At 35.2% G+C, this 17,354-nt stretch overlaps 1 pseudogene; it reads right to left on the bottom strand.

Moving 5' to 3' along the window:
• Positions 1-2,126: 2,126 nt before the first annotated feature.
• On the bottom strand, positions 2,127-2,408 carry LOC125914309 (coiled-coil domain-containing protein 167-like; annotated as a pseudogene).
• Between the last annotated feature and the right edge of the window lie 14,946 nt (positions 2,409-17,354).

Here is a 17,354-nt window from a genome sequence, read left to right as displayed (position 1 = left end):
GTCTACTCCACTAATTTTGTCATCCATGAGACCTGGTAAGCAGAATGTAGAAATTAAGAAATTTCCTGTCTTGGTAACTTGCATTTGTTACATCCAGGGGTCAGAAGATAAGCCCCATAAAAATTCAGTGGTCTGTCAGTTCGTGAAACATTTAGAAATTATTCATCTGTGGCTTGTCAGGATATTTCCTTTAAAAGAAAGAAAAATTGTAACATCGTGTAATGACAACTACTAAGAAAGTTTCATTTTTTTTTTTTTTTGGTTGGGATCTTAGGATTTTGGAGGCCATATATGATATATCTGATTGTTTTGTTTCTAGTGATTTATTAAGAAGTCCCCAAACTGGCAATTTTGACTAAGATCCAGGGAAAAATAAGGCTTTTCACCTGGTCCCAGATGATGTTCAAGCAAATCTGCCATTTGGCTCTTAAAGTGTCACGGCAGATTATAATGTTGTCAGCAGGCTCTGAAAAGCTCTGTTAAGAGTATCATAGTGTAGTCTCCTAGAGGTTAATAACAAACCTCTGTTTCCCTCAGCAGATAACGGCTATTCTTTAAAGAAGTTGTTCTCGAACTTTTTGGTCTCAAGAACGCTTTATGGTCTTAAGATTTATTGAAAATACCAAAAAGTTTTTGTTTATGTGAACTGTATCTTTTTAAAAGTTTTTATTTAAATTCCAGTTAGCTTAAATACAGTATGAGCTTCATGTGTACAATATAGTGATTCAACACTTCCATACAACACCTGTTGCTCATCACAACAAATGACTCCTTAATCCCCATCACCTATCTAACCTATCCCCCACTCACCTCCCTTCTGCTAACCATCAGTTTGTTCTCTACAGTTAAGAGTTAGTTTCTTGGTTTGCCTCTCTCTTTTTTCCTTTAAAAATTTTTTTTAACGTTTATTTATTTTTGAGACAGAGCATGAACAGGGGAGGGGCAGAGAGAGAGGGAGACACAGAACTGGAAGCAGGCTCCAGGCTCTGAGCCATCAGCCCAGAGCTGGACGCGGGGCTCGAACTCACCGTCCGTGAGATCGTGACCTGAGCTGAAGTCGGACGCTCAACCAACTGAGCCACCCAGGTGCCCCTCTCTTTTTTCCTTTTGCTCATTTGCTTTGTTTCTTAAATTCCACATATGAGTGAAATCATATGGCATTTGTCTTTCTCTGACTTAATTCGCTTAGCATACTTTCTAGCTCCATCCATTTCATTGCAAATGGCAAAGTTTAATTCTCTTTTATGACTGAGTAATATTCCATCATATATACGTAATATACATTTGCATATATATATATATATATATATATATGGTGTTGATTTTAGCTATCGTGAGAGGTTTGAGATGATAATCTCATTGTAATTTTGGTATGCATTTCCCTGATGATCAGTGATGTTGAGCATCTTTTCATGTGCCTGTTGGCTGTCTGTAGGTCTTCTCTGGAAAAATGTCTATTCATGTCTTCTGCCCATTTTTAAATTGGATTATTTGTTTTTTGGGGTGTTGCGTTATATAAGTTCTTTATATATTTCGGATACTAACCCTTTATCAGATATATCATTTGCAAATATATTCTCTCCCATTTCATAGGCTGCTTTTTATTTATTTTATTTTACTTTTTTAAGTTTTGCAGACAGAAGCAACCTGGCTGTTCTTAATGCTTAATTATTTATTTTGAGAGAGAGAGAGAGATAGAGCATGAGTGGGGGAGGGGCCGAGAAAAAGGGAGAGAGAGAATCCCAAGCAGGTTCTGTGTTATCAGTGCAGAGCCCGACATGGGGCTTGAAACCATGAACCATGAGATCATTACCTGAGCAGAAATCAAGAGTAGGATGCTCAACCAACTGAGCCACCCAGATGCCCTGAGCATGGCTGTTGTTTATTACTTTTCCTTTGGACTGAGAGAGGAACCAGTACAAAGTCCTTCTGGAGACCCAAGCCCCACAGCAAGACCAGGGGGCAAGAGGGGCTGGGCCAACAGGAAGCCCTGCTGCAGTGTTTCCATTGCAGAGAAATGCTCCTGTACCTTTGTTGTCTTGAAGTTTAAAGGACTTGTTTCATTGTGACCAGGGAGCCAAGGGGAACCCTGTGCTGACTATGGAGAAATCTCAGGTTCACATTGCCTAATAGGTACAGATGAGCGTCAGGAGGATGAAGATGGCCAAAGAGCAACATGTTCTACCAGTTCTCCTGCTGAAGCAACTTTAGTTTCTTCTCATAGTTGGAGGCTTTGTTCATCAGGCTGTTTTTCTCCTTCTCTAGAGACTTCTTGGCCGTTTGGGCTTATCTCTGCCTCAGAGCCTAGAGTTTACAGCCTCCAGGTGTCTACTACACTGTGACACCTTCTCCTCCATCTCCTCCATCTCTAGAGCAATGCCCAGATTCTCCCACTTCTTTTTTATCATGCTACTTTCCAGGATCCCCCAGACATTATTGGACACCCATGGGTTGCCATTTTAGTTTTGTTATTTCCCTCACTGTGCAGAAGCTTTTTATTTTGATGTAATCCCAATAGTTTATTTTTGCTTTTGTTTCTCTTGCCTCAAGAGACATATCTAGAAAGAAGTTGCTATACAGACAATGTCAAAGAAGTTACTGGCTATGTTATCCTCTAGGATTTATATGGTTTCAGGTCTCACATGTAGGTCTTTAATCTATTTTTAATTTATTTTTATGTATGGTGTTAGAAAGTGGTCCAATTTCATTCTTTTGCCTGTTACTGTCTGGTTTTCCCAACACCATTTGTTGAAGAGACTGTCTTTTTCTGATTGGATATTTTTTCCTGCTTTGTCAAAGATTTATTAACCATATATTTGTGGGTTCATTTCTGAGTTTTCTATTCTGTTCTACTATTCTAGTCTGTTCTACTAATCTATGTGTCTATGGATTGTATGTTTTGATACTTGCTATGTTAGAAACTAAAATTGAGGAAAAGTTAAAATACTTATTAAATAATTTATTGAGAGTAACAATAATAAACCCATTATATGACAACATAAATGATGTATTTTTTATGAAATGTTCACTGGTTTCTCACATTACTACCACACTCACAATACTTCTGACACAAGATGTGTGGAATATTTCTTGCTCCACATCAAGAAATTCTCTGTGACCTCAGCTGGCTGTCCTATAATTCAGTTTAATTCCAACATAAAAGGAATTAGTGCAAACCCCACAGATTAAGGAATTAGTCCCATGAGACTGCCCCACACCTTAGAAGCCAATTGCAAGTAGTAAGCCCCTGGATTATCCATAGTTTCTGTCTACAAATTGGCTACAAATTGAACATTCCCATGACCTCCCTCTTGGACTCAATTATTTGCTAGAACAGCTCACAGAACTCAGGAAAACACTTACTTCTATTTGCCAGTTTATCATATGATAAAGGATATGATAACATTAATAACCAGATGAAGAAATATGTATGGCCAGATCTGGAAGTACAGGAGCCTCTTTCCCTGTGGAATTAGAGTACATCGTTCTCCCAGTATATGAATGTTTCCACCAACCTGCAATTTTGGGATTTTTATGGAAACTTTCTCAGGTGGCATGATCAATTATTAATTCCACTTCCAGCCCCTCTCTCCTCTCTGGAGAATGGAAGATAGGGCTGAAAATTCCAAACTTGATCATGGCTTGATCTTTCTGATGACAAGCCTATATCCAGAAGCCATCCAGAAACTCACTCAGGGTCATCTCATTAGAACAAAGGATATCCAGGCAATTCCAAGAGATTTAGGATCTCTGTTTCAGGAACCAGGGTCAAAGATAAAATATTAGAACAAAAGATACTCCTAGTGCTCTAATCGCTTAGGAAATTATAAGAGTTTTAGGAGCTCTGTGCTGGGAACTGGTCAAAGACTAAATGTTACCACCAAAGGTTCTCCTAGCTTTGCTATTTACAAGTGTTTTAGGAGGCTTGTTTCAGGAAATGGGGATCATCTATCTATCTATCTATCTATTCATCCATCCATCTTTCTATCTTTTTATCTTATTGTTTCACACTCAGCCACCTCTGTGCTGGTTCATTTGGCTCCTGAAAAAGAGATCAAAGTGAAAATAAAATAATTCATGGGTTAAAAAATATGGATGATCCCAACAAGGCCAATCTGGATACTACTACTGAATGCCCTGAATGCCCAATCTATCAGTATATCCAAGAAGACTAGCTAGTCATCTGCTGCAAGAACAGTTACATTGGAAACCATCCATCATGGATTGGGAAATGATTTGTTCTCATTTGGGCTGCACTTACATAGCATATGGATTTGCACTGACTTCCTAAGACGCATCTACCAGCAATACTATCATTCTATCTGAATGTCTTATTCACCACTGTAATATCCTAGACTACACTGCTTCTAATTCAAGAAATTTATTTTGCAACAAAAAAGAAAAAAAAGAGTCTAGTAATGAGCCTATTCTGAAGCAATTCACTGGCTTTACCATCACTAAGAAAAAGTTGGACTGATATATATGGTCTGCCTTTTTGAGAAATTAGTTATAAAGCCAGTTAAGAGATGTTTTCTGACATACAATGCTTTTTTCCCATAATCAAAGTAGAGTGACTGAGAAACATATGATGGAAATGTGATATGTGCTTTTCAGTACAGCATATAATGAACCATTCAGAGGATGCTTGCTTACTAATAATTTGACTTTAGAAACTTCAGGTGTAGTAGTCTTCATACCCAAGAAGGAATCTTTCTTTAGAAGATGATACAATACTTCATTTTAATTGTAGATTTGAATTGCCACATAGCATTTTTGGCTCCTCATGATTGTAGTGAGCCATCAGACATAGAAGGGGCAATTCTTCCCTTCCCCCTATGTCTGTTAGGATACTTACTCTTTTTTTAAAGTTTTATTGTTGAATTATAGTTGACATATCAAGTACTTAATCTTGACTCTAATGGAGAAATTGATATACTAGTATATAAGGGAGATAAGAAGTGTTTATGGAACACATGGCATATTCTGAAGTTCCTCCTCCTACTGCTGTGTTGTGAAGCAATATAAAAACTCACATATACACTGGGTGTTGTATGGAAACCAATTTGACAATAAGTTTTATATTAAAAAATTAAATAAATAAAAAATATTTCTGAAACCTTTAAAAAAAAAAAAGAAACTCACATATACATAGGGCAGCCAAATGTCCTGGTTTGCCTGAGACTGTCTTCATTTATACATCTTATTACTAACATAATTACTAATATCACTCTCATAGTCAAAAGTTTCTCAGGTTAAAATATAAAGTATATTATGATCTTAATCACATTGTGAATCTTCAGAATTTGTGATATGGATTGCCCCGCTAGTAAAAGACTCCCAAAAACTAGGTCTTGGTTGAGGACAAGAGGAATGTTGAATGAGCAGTGGAAAAAATGTTAAATATACCAACCCAGCTTTGTGGCCAGCTGCAGAAATGAGAACTCTAGAACCTACTTGTTTTCTTTCTTGCTCTCTTTCATCTATCTATCTATCTATCTATCATCTATCTATCCAACTATCCATCTAGATATGTATTATCTATAGACATATATCTCCATCTATATATGTGGAAAGAGCTTTAGATATATACATATAGTATAATATATATAATATATAAATGATATAGACAGATATAGATATAGATGTATCTTGATATGCAGATAAACCTAGCTAATAATTTATCTAATATATATGTATGTGGGTATAATTTATTTTTTCCTACCGTCTTCCTATGGCATGATGATTGTGACTAACTATAACTTAGTGCAAACTTTTCTAGCTGTAAAGATAGGATTGAAGTTAATTCTAATTCCTAGAAGAAATAATAGATGGAGCTTGGGCCATCCATTTGTAAGCAAAGGTAAGTGCATTTTCAATTATTTGAAGATTTGTGTTCTGTCAGGAAGCAGGTTCTTTCTGACATTGTTAATTATTGAAAAATTAAGTATGGGAAGAAGTATAGGGGAACTTCTTAAATATGTAAAGATATGTATATGTGGAAATAGAAACATATGGTCTTTTTGTCTCCAATAGTTGCTTACGAACTAAATGAACTTAACAGAATTTAATGAAAACAAAAACAGTTATTATTAATGGCATACCTTTTTTTACTCATCTTAACAAAGATTTTGCTAACCATTGTTTATTCTGTGGCCTGGCACATAAAAATTTGCATAATAAAATACATCATGAAAAACTATGGAGAAGGAAAGGAAGAAGAGAAGAGATATTCAGTGACATGATTTTCCTCTAATAGCTGAAGTTTCCACAAAGGAATTCACTTATTTGATGGATTTGAAGTAATAGAGGAACTGTGCATGGTCTTGAATTCAACTTGGACATCCTATGTCATTCCAATCACACAGAAGCTAAGTAAACTCCCAAATGTTCCATTTTAATGTCTATTGTTTGTTGCTCTATGGAGTGAAGGCTGAGACATAAAAAGTACTTGTGTCATTCCACACTTAGCCAGGCATAGCTAAAGGGAAAGAATAACTCAATTTGAAAATTGATCTCAGAACTCAGCTAGGACTAAAAGCTGATTCTGGGTAGGGTAGCCTTCTGGTGAGGGCTTAAAAAGTAGGAGACAGCATAGAGTTTAGAATCCTGACATGACAAACAGTGACAGAAGATTATACCTTAGTTCAGATAATAGGATCATTTTCATAAAATCCAAAGAATTAATATGTACAGAATAGTTCTGACAAAGTAGAATTAAATATTAAATTAGTAAGAAAGGGATACCTGAAAAAAAAACATTTTGGGAAAAACCCCCAAAACACTCCTAAATATCACTAGGTCAAAAATAACATTACAGAGAAAATTTTCCACAATATTTTCAACTGAATGATAGCAAAACAAAACAAAAGAAAAAAAAATCCTTCCTCCTATTAGTTTTTTTTTTAATAGCTTTACTATAGTATAATTGAACAATAATTTGTTAGGTGAGATCAGAGCAGCATTTAGTCTTGGGCTAATTATTTCCCACTACTGAAGCAAGACCCTTCTGGGTTTTCTACCCAATGCCCTGTGAAGCATAAAGGTTTCCAGGATGACTTACAGAAACAAATATTATTCTTCTACCTGTGTCAACACCAGCCACTCTTACCTCCCTGGTCTTGGTTAGTTTCCTCACACAATTTACTAGGCAGCTGTCTGCTGAATAGGTGAGGAGAATCCTCTATAGACCTCCAGAATTCTCTCCCTCTGAATTTCTCTTTTCTCTGGTGTGCTATGAGCATCAGCCACCTCTGTCTCCCTGGACTCTCTCAGATCTGTCTTCTCAACTAAGAGATTCACAGCCTTGGCTTCAGTTCCACCTTTTAGAGCTGTGGCTTAGAAACTCTTTAGGGCAGTCAGCTGGAACTATCATTTTATTTTTCAGTTCACAGGGATCCCTGCCCTTCATCACTAATGTGCAGTGTCCTAAAAGTTATTGTTTCATATATTTTGCCCTTAGGGTAGAGGAAGTGCACTTGTTTCAGGTGATAAGGTAAACACTATTCCTATTGCAATACTTTAAATTGGTTAGAAGCAAAAGACCACCTTCCATTAGTTTTAACGAAATAAAAAATGAATTACTAACTAGATACAAAATTTTGTATTGTGTGCTCTGATTCAAAACAATTTTAAGATACATTCAAGAAGTTTAATCTCTTGTAGGGAATATAAAGAAGTTTAATCTCTTGTAGGGAATATAAAGCATGAGGGTTAATCATTGAAATGCAAAGGCAAAAAAGGATAAGCACCAAATCAATGGGATAAAGGGATATGAAAGTTTAGATATGAAAGATTGTTCTCAGCTCATAGCAGTAGGGAAAGTTTAATAGAAGAAAACACTTTTGAGGTGGATGGAAACCATAGGACAACCAGGAGAGGTAGAATAGTGGTCATTACAAAGTAAAGATAGACTGGTAGAAAGCCAGGAAGAATGTCAGGTGACAGACACAAGAGTAGCAAATTCTATCAAACATTTATGAAAGAAGTAATAAAAGTCTTTAACAAACTCTTTCAGAAAATACAGGAGGAGAAAGCCCTCCCCGACTCATTTTATGAGGTGATTATAACTCTGATACCAAAACCTGGCAAAGATAGTGCAACAAAAGAATATTACAAACCAATATGTGTCATGAATATTGACATAAAAATCCTCAAAACAGCATTAGCAAATTAAATTCAGTGATATATAAAAAGAATATTTTATGACCAGTGTTGTGTACCCCAGAAATACAAGGTTTATTCAGCAAGATTTATTTCAATTTATTAATTGAAAAATCAATTAATGTAATTCACTGCATTAATTAAAAAAAAGGAAAAAGTATACTAGTTTCTCAACAGATCTAGAAAAAGCAATTGACAAAACTCAACACACATTCATGAGGAAAATCCTTACAAACCAGGGAAATACCTCAGTCTGATAAAGGGCATCAAAAATTCCTTTAGCATATAACATTCTAAGGAATAAAAAAGGGAACACTTTACCCATGTGAAAGGAAAGGAGGAAAATATGAATGTCATTAAGTGCGTATGAGTGTGTTCAATATTATTAGTTTTCTGGAAAATGTAAATTAAAATCACAATGAGTTACCATTACACATCCATCAGAATAGCCAAAATTACAAAGCAGCACAAACCTAAATTAGTGAAGATATGGAGAAATTGGCACACTACCAGTGGTAAAGTTGGTATTCTATCAGTGGCAAAACCACATTGGTAAAGAGTTTGCTGTTTCTTAAGAAGTTACACCTGCCGTATGATCCAGAGATTCCATTCTCATGTATTCACCTACAAGATTTGAAAATGTATGTTTGTACAAACATTTACTGATGGATATTCACAGCAGCTTTATTTATAATGGCCCAAACTGAAATAAATAGGGGGATAGATAAATAAATTGTAGTATATTCATACAAGGGAATAATACTGAGCAATAAAAATAGCCTGTTGATAAATGAAGCACCATGGAAAAATATGCTGAGTGAAAGCAAGCTGAACACAAAAGGGTACATTCTCTAATAACCCATTTGTATGAAGCTTAAAACAGGCAAAGCTAATTTATGGTGATAGAATGTTGAGCAGTGATTGGTGAACATACTGGGAGGGGAATAAATGAGCTTTTGGAGGGGGTATAAATGTTTGGTATCGTGATAGCAGGGTGAATTATATAGGTGTAAGCATTTATCAAAATGCATTGAATTATACGGTTGAAACCAGTACACCTCACTTTTATGTACTATACCTCAATTTAAAATAAACTAATAGAAAAAAATGACACAAATATTTTCATGAAAATGTTATATATATATATGTATACATATGTACATATATATGTATATATATACACATATACATATACATTTCTGATATATTCCGAAGAAAGTAAGAAGTCCCTATATTGGATTGAAGCCTGTGACAGTACTTTCAAACATAAAGAAGTGCTGGATGCCAAATTTTACTTACAGAAATCATTGAGAACCGAGCAGAAGATTTATATTATGATATTCCATCAAAATAAGACCCACAGATTCTTTCTGAACAGGAAGTATCTTGTTAAAGTCATGTTTTTAGATAAGTATGTACAGTTGCAAGGGCATGTGTAGAGACTAGAATTAGGTAGAAAGGGATCTCTGCTCTACAAAACTACAACACATAGCTTCCTGTAAAGGAAAATCAGGCTGCTGGACAACTGCAAGCTGCAAAGTCCAAGGCCAAGGAAACAGTGCAGTGTATGAGCATCATGGAGCATAAACAAGTCCAAGGACATTCTTTCAGTGAATGAAGGACTCTATTTATTATTGAAATCTAGGAAAAGGATGGGTAATGGGCTAAAGCCAGAAAGTATTCACACAGGAGCAGCCAGTCTATATCTTAACCACATAAGCATTGAATTAGCCTGGAGGCACAGAGTCAACACCCAATTACTGAGGCAAGTGCAAAGAGAAGAGACATTGCAGTGCATTGAATTTAAATGCCTAATAAATAGAGATGCCCTTGCCTTTTCTAAAGATGCAATTAAGGACCTTCAGTTCCAGTAACCACATGCTCTGGAATTAAAATGGTTCTCTTTTATTTTTTTTTCTACAGATGGTAGATGTTCCAGCACATGCTTCCTTCTAATACATTTTAAAAAGAGATTCAGTTCACCATTCAATCCATAGACAAGTATGGAGCATAGTTGCAATAAAGTCAATTCTGTGGGTATATAGGGGGCAGAGGGTTGATTAAAAATGATAATGATCAATATTATTCCTCCATGAAAATACAAAACATATTTGAGTTGAGGTGACAAAACTCATAGTTAATCTGTTTGGTGTTTGTTTGTTTGTTTGTTTGTTTTTTAACAAACCTACATAGCCAAATGAATTGTCCTTCTAACAGTGTCTTTGAAGCTGAATGTCTATTTCATCATTAGACCATTTTGAAACACCTTTAATAATTGTGCCAAGAACCTATGACATGTGATTTTACTAAGTATTCTGAAGAATTACAAATCGTGACTCTTTGAAGTGTCTTTGGTTTTTTTTAAGCAGTAAATAGTTCCTTCAATATAGATATTTCAGATAAAGAAGAAGGTAATCCCATTATGGTTTTAAAAAGGGGGAAGAAAGGGAAAGAAGGTGTTGAGACAAACCAGTTTCCTTGTATGGAATATGTTCAGGCTCTGAAGAGAAATCCATTTTTAAAAAATGAGAAACTGTCCTATCAAATGTCTGGACATTTCCAAATACCCAGCTGTTTGGCATTATGCAGTTCCTTCATCCGGTTGATTGAACAGTGAATGTTTCATTGTACATCTGCCTGTTTACTGCTGTGTAAACACTATCATTAGCTTTGTTATCATCGCTGCTACAATCTGACCACCTAAATAAATCCTCACATATACAGTTCATTAATGTTTTATACTTTTCCAAGGATTACTTATCTTTTGCAATCTTATCTTATCCTACAATCTTAAGTAAGTGTGTCAGGTATGACTTGACCCACTTTCCAAATAAGACACGGTCAGGGCCTTGATTTCACTCACTGGAAATTTGTGCAGGTTAGGAAAGAGGACAAGGAGATTGATGCCTGAGCTGTGAAGGAGTCCTGCCTCCCTGCTGATTTCCATATTGTCCCCTATGACTGACTTCCAGGGAGGATCATCTCAGGAATGGTCCTGTTCCACACTTGTGCTCCAAGTATTGTTCTCTGTTAAAATTTCATCCCATTGTCCTCAAGAACTAATTTTTCCCTTTGCATGAGAGAGAACTGAACATAAAAAATATTTTCACCTATATCTCCTGTAGGCAGATAAATCATTGGAACTTTTCATTCTCTTATTTCATACTCTGATCTCTTTTGAAATTGCTTCTAAATCATTTTTATCACATAATTACAAAATATTGTTCTTTTTGACTTAGGTATCTGAATAAACCAACACTCATGTTTATTATTCTACTTAGGGGGAGAATTCCTTCTTGGGGATGGAGGGCAAAGAAAATTTAAGATTATGTATTGGAGTTAGTTCTCTTGAGTAAAAGAGCACCATGCTTTTTTATAGCATAGAAATATTTTTGCAAGTGAAATCATATAATAGTTACAGACCACATCAGTAGCTTCTTGTTAATTCAGTAATAAACAAAAGTCACAGAGGATCAAAGTTATTTGCTCTAAGATCTCCTAGAATGGAACATACATAATTGGGGATATAAATTGAGTGCCTCTGCCATGCTTCACCTTTACTCCACCCTTCTGTTTTCTGTTTAAGCCTGTCCATTCTCTGTCATAGATTTGTTATAGGCACAGTTTTAAAATTTAATTTTGCTAAATCTGGAACATCCATCTAGTAAATATTCAATTTAATTCTCAAATGTATTTTTAGTTAACCACTGTTCTTTACCTTTAATGTCTAACTCTTTAGCCTAAATTTGCACTTAAACTTTCTCAAATCATATCCTGTACATCATATAAGCTCTTTAAAAAACAGCATGATAAATCTTATTGAGAGGGTGAGGGGGATTTAGTTCTAATCCATGTAACTAGCTGAATATACACATAAGTTTAGTTCCAAAATATAGAAAGATTTCCAACTAGCAACCCAGTGATAAAACATAATACTACCTTTATATAACAAAGGTATACCTCAAGCTGTACTATGACCATAGGAAGCCCTCAATGATTGCACCCTGCATTTGATGGACAGAGCTTAGGGAATAAAATTATATTAAATAAGTAAAATTGCTAAGATTTTATGAGTACTGATTCTGAGAGACTAACTGTCCTCATGACAAGCCTACTTTCCCTTATAAAGAGGAAAGGCAACTTGTCCAGCATCACTCCGTTGTTAGGTGGTGACAGGCTTATACTCTGAAATACAATGCTATACTGCTTCCCTCTTAGAAAAGAGACTGCCATTAGTACATCTGCTCAGGTTCTTATATATTTCTCCTAATTTTCCCACACAGTTTTTACTGGAATTCATAGAGCTTGTCCCCAGTGCCAGAGTATGCATCAGAGACAGAATTTGAACATAACTTATGAACTAATGCAATGTTTTGTGTATCCATTTGAGAAACATTTATAAAGTGCATACTATGTTCCTGGCACATGTAGGTGAACATTCTGAAAGGAAAGTGGGTGTACAGTTAGTCACAATACAATGCAACGTGGGTGATCACAAACCAGAGAGGAGCTTCAGCAGAGGCTGGAATGAAGTCTCATGTGTCATAGAGCCTTCATGTCCACATTCAATGTCTACTTTCATTCCCTTTAGCACACTTGCCAAACTATTTCTAATTCTCCAAGCTGGTAATCCTGCCTCTGCTCTTTTTTTTTTTTTTTTTTTTTTTTCCTAAATTCTAGGTCCTCTACCACAAGCTTTTCAATTCTCTTCTTTCCCTCTGACCATCACTATATCACCACCAGTCTTTCTTTCCTATTTTTAATTCCTATTTACCCTTCCACCCCAGCTATGGATAATAACCTTGCCCATCTCCTCCAGGTCCTCCAGGATCTGGTCTCATAATTGCTTCTTCTGATTATTTCCCCTCAGACTAAAAATATACCCCAAGTATCTCATATGCTTAAAAATGAAAAACACAACAGCGATGATAAACTTTCATCTAGCCAGCTGAACTATTACTTTTCTATATATTTTTTTCTTCTCCAAGAAGCATACCCACAGAAGTGACTGCTGCCACTTCTCTCTCCATTGCACTTTTAATTCAAATCAAACTACACCAAGACTCTCTTTTCTCATCAGTTCAAATCCAATGTATTGTCCTCAGCCTCCATTCTGTTTTACACTTCATATACATGTCACTTTGACCCAATTCCTTCCTCCTACTGCCTTTATATTCCTAAATTCCATTAAATTTCTCTCAAGCAGTATTTTCCTGACTGATTCTAATGTATCCTCAGCACTCTTTAAATATCATTCTAAATATTTTTCTCTACCCCAAATTAAATATTGCTTCTGCCTAGAATGGACTTCCTGTTATCTGTCTGCTCAAATTCTGTGCATCATTCAAGGTCCAAAGTGAGTATCATCCACTCTGTAAATACCCTGTTTTCTCTTCACCAAAATTTAGTGCTTTCCTCTGTGCTTCCATAACACTTAGTAATATTTTTCACATTTGACTTTTGTTGCTGTTTCTTAAATTATGACACTTCAAAAGTAGAGAGAAAAAAATGTAACAACACTTATGCCCCAACAAATATTAACATTTTCTATATTTGTTTCAGATACATTTTTTAGGAAAAAATATACATATGACAAAACCCTCTGCTTTCTCAGAGAAAAACCACTGTCTTACAATGATTCTACTTAGAAGTAATAGACTATCTGTTCTATGTTTTGAATGCCTACATGTATGTATGTATGTTTATATATATTTATAGTACACATATAAATGCATGTATATATATATGTGTGTGTGTATATATATATGTATAATATACCCTTAAATATGTAATACTGATGTCTCTGTTTAATTTTTTTCTATAAAGTGGTGCTGCACATATACTTTATAACTGTTTTTTTGTGAAACATGTTTACTAATTTTTATAGGTTGATATGGTAAAAAGGGATCATTAATTTTAAATCTACATAGGAATTCAATCACACCTACCCATTCATATATCAATGGACATTAAGGATTTTATTGTTTTTGTTTGTTCCATTTTACTCTTACAAACATTGCTAGGATAAACATTTTGTATTTGTTTTTTTGGGTATATGTGCAGATATTTTTGTATAGTGTATCTAGAGTGACCACAAAGTCTTCATATACTGATAGGAAGTGATTTGAATGCTCTCTTCTATTCTAAATGTAAAGTTGATTTTTCTCATCTGATCTTGCAGACACTTCCCCTGGAAGTCATTAAGACAGTTCCTAATAGCTCTTTTCAGATCATCGTATGAACAAGGATCTCATGTATGGAGACTATGTAGTTGCTGTGTACAATGGAAGGGCATTGTTGAATCATTATTAAATGTTGCTAAATAGATTGGTCCTATTCAAACTCCCAAAAGGAATACATAAAAGTTCCCTTACTCTAAGTCATTGCCAAGAATTTGTATAGTCAGATTTTTAATTGTTTTGCCTGATGAATTACACAATTTATGAATCTCATTTGTTAGTGAGTTATTTTAGTTAGTAAGAATTTCACTTGGTGTAAGTGAAAATTAGCATTTTTTGTATATATATTGGCAATAACTATCTATATCTTAAGGCTTGTCTATCCATAATCTTTGCCTACTTTATACCATGCTATTGTTTACTACTGAATTCCAGAACTTCTGTGTAGAGTCTGTACTAACACTTTGTACTACGTATAAATATGTACTTTCCTCTGTAGTATATCACATTGGTAATGTCATTCTGTCTTCATTTAAATGCAGTCAAATACATCAAAATATTTCTATATGATTAGACATATTTAAGTAATCATCTTGAATGTGATCGTTCTGAAGATATTTGGTAATAAATTATGTTATTTTATGTATTTTATAAAATTTTGAAGGTTTTTTTTTACACTTACATTTTTGGGGTCCTTGGGTGGCTCAGTTGGTTGAGTGTCCAGCTCTTGATTTCGGCTGGGGTCATGGTCTCACGGTTTGTGGGATCAAACCCTACATCCGGGTCTGTGTTGACATCGCAGATCCTGCTTGGGATTCTTTCTGTCCCTCTCTCCCTGCCCCTTCTCCTGTTTGTGCACTCCCCCCCTCTCAAAATAAATAAATAAAACATTTTTAAAAAGTTTACATTTAGGTTTTTAATGCGTCTAGATTTTACCTTGTTAAGATACAAATAAGTTGATTTGGGTTGGAGATAAAAGAATAGAAAAAGAATGGCAAATTATACTTTCATTTTACTGTAATCCATATCTCTATGAAAATCTTCCTTAAATAACAATAAGCATGTATTACTTTATCTTTTTAATAAAAATGAGATTAATATCCAAGCATTCATTTCCGAAGTCAGTAATATCAAACACATTAACAATGTTGATTCTTGATGCCCTGAAGAGAAGAAAAAAAATTAAATACTGTTCAATTGTAAGAGTTACACAACTGCTACAGAAAAGATGGGGGAAATTTTATGTGTAATTTCATCAGTGGGGGTGAAAAAAGATCACTGCAAGTCACTATATAGTCTTTTTCTTTTTTAAATTTTTTTTTCAACGTTTTTTATTTATTTTTGGGACAGAGAGAGACAGAGCATGAACGGGGGAGGGGCAGAGAGAGGGAGACACAGAATCGGAAACAGGCTCCAGGCCCCGAGCCGTCAGCCCAGAGCCTGACGTGGGGCTCGAACTCACGGACCGCGAGATCGTGACCTGGCCGAAGTCGGACACTTAACCGACTGCGCCACCCAGGCGCCCCTATATAGTCTTTTTCAAATAGCAGTGACAGTGATCATAATCAAAATATCCAAGGGGCTTCTGGGTGATCCAGTTGGTTAAGTGTCCAACTTTGGCTCAAGTCATAATCTTGTGGTTGGTGAGTTTGAGTCCCACCTCAGGCTCTGCGCTGACAGCTCAGAGCCTGGTGCCTGCTTCAGATTCTGGATCTCTGTCTCTCTCTGCCCCTCCCCAGCTCGGGCTCTGTCTCTCTGTCTCTGTCTCTCAAAAATAAATAAACATTTAAAAAAATTAAAAATCCAAGTAATTTTGTATGCTTCATTCCTGAAATACAAATTTTTAAAAAAATTTCTATTCATTTATTGTGTGATGACTGTGAATGTTTTCCAGAAGATGGGTCCACGTCAGCTAAGTACTATATCATAGATTTTTTTTTTACATCTACCTTCTCCATCATATGTAATGTCCTTGAGAACAGATAAAAGAGTTTGGGAATTTTTGGAAAAGCCAAATTTCTGAGTGGAGTGAACATACAATGTAGGTGCTCAATAGTTTCTTAGCTGATTAGAACTGAAATCCTTTGTACCCATAAACAATGGGGCTTATAGAAGTAGGACAATGAGCTATCTCAGACCAAGGATAAGAAGATTCAACTCTATAAGAGTTGTTTTTATTGTTTTATAAATTCTTCTTTGTTTTTGTTCACATTCTTGGAATTTAAATTACTTTCCCCACTAGAACCCCCACAGTCTAGCTACATTCTACCTTTCTGGAATATTTCTAACTCACTAAGAATCCAAACAACATCTACTGCTCCTAATTCTCTGAAACTATAGAATTCCACATATAGATCCTTAGTTTTTCTACTATATTCATTTGTTCCTCCTGAAATAGACCTATGATAGAGTAGTTCCCAATTCCATTCTACCATGTGCAAAACTCACTCAACCTTCATGGTTAGTTTTGTCAAGCATGTGTTTACCAATTACCATACTTTTCAGTGAAAAAGAAAGACCGTTGAGGATGATACTTTCCACAATTAAAAAACTGAAAAAAAAAGATAACTGGAAAGCCTAGTTGTTATCTTTATTCAGATATTCATCTTCTTAGGGTCTCATTTTATTTATATAAAATGAGAAAGATTGGAATACTCACTCTTATAGACCATTTCTAGAAGTAATATTCTATCCAACTACTCATTTAAGAGCTTGCTTTCATAATTTCCCATGTACTGTATGTTTACTTCACATTTTTATTGATCTTTCAGTTGTTTTCATTGTAACATGCTCATGTGTCATGCTATTCCTGATTTATTGCAAATGTTAGTTATATAAAGTCAAATAGAGCTATTGCTCTTAAAGGTCATGTTCCCATGCAAAATTCCTTCTTTTCACAAATACTTTTCTAGAGAAGTCTATTTATTCATGTAGATGTGGCCAATTATTACAACAGAGAGACAAATAAACCCAAACGAGCTGTTTGCACTTACACAATCACCAAGAATGAGTTGC

The sequence above is a fragment of the Panthera uncia genome (assembly GCF_023721935.1).
Source record: "Panthera uncia isolate 11264 chromosome D3 unlocalized genomic scaffold, Puncia_PCG_1.0 HiC_scaffold_8, whole genome shotgun sequence".
Classification (NCBI taxonomy): Eukaryota; Metazoa; Chordata; class Mammalia; order Carnivora; family Felidae; genus Panthera; species Panthera uncia.
The sequence above is the reverse complement of the archived record's forward strand: the minus strand, read 5'-3'. Positions and strand labels throughout refer to the sequence as shown.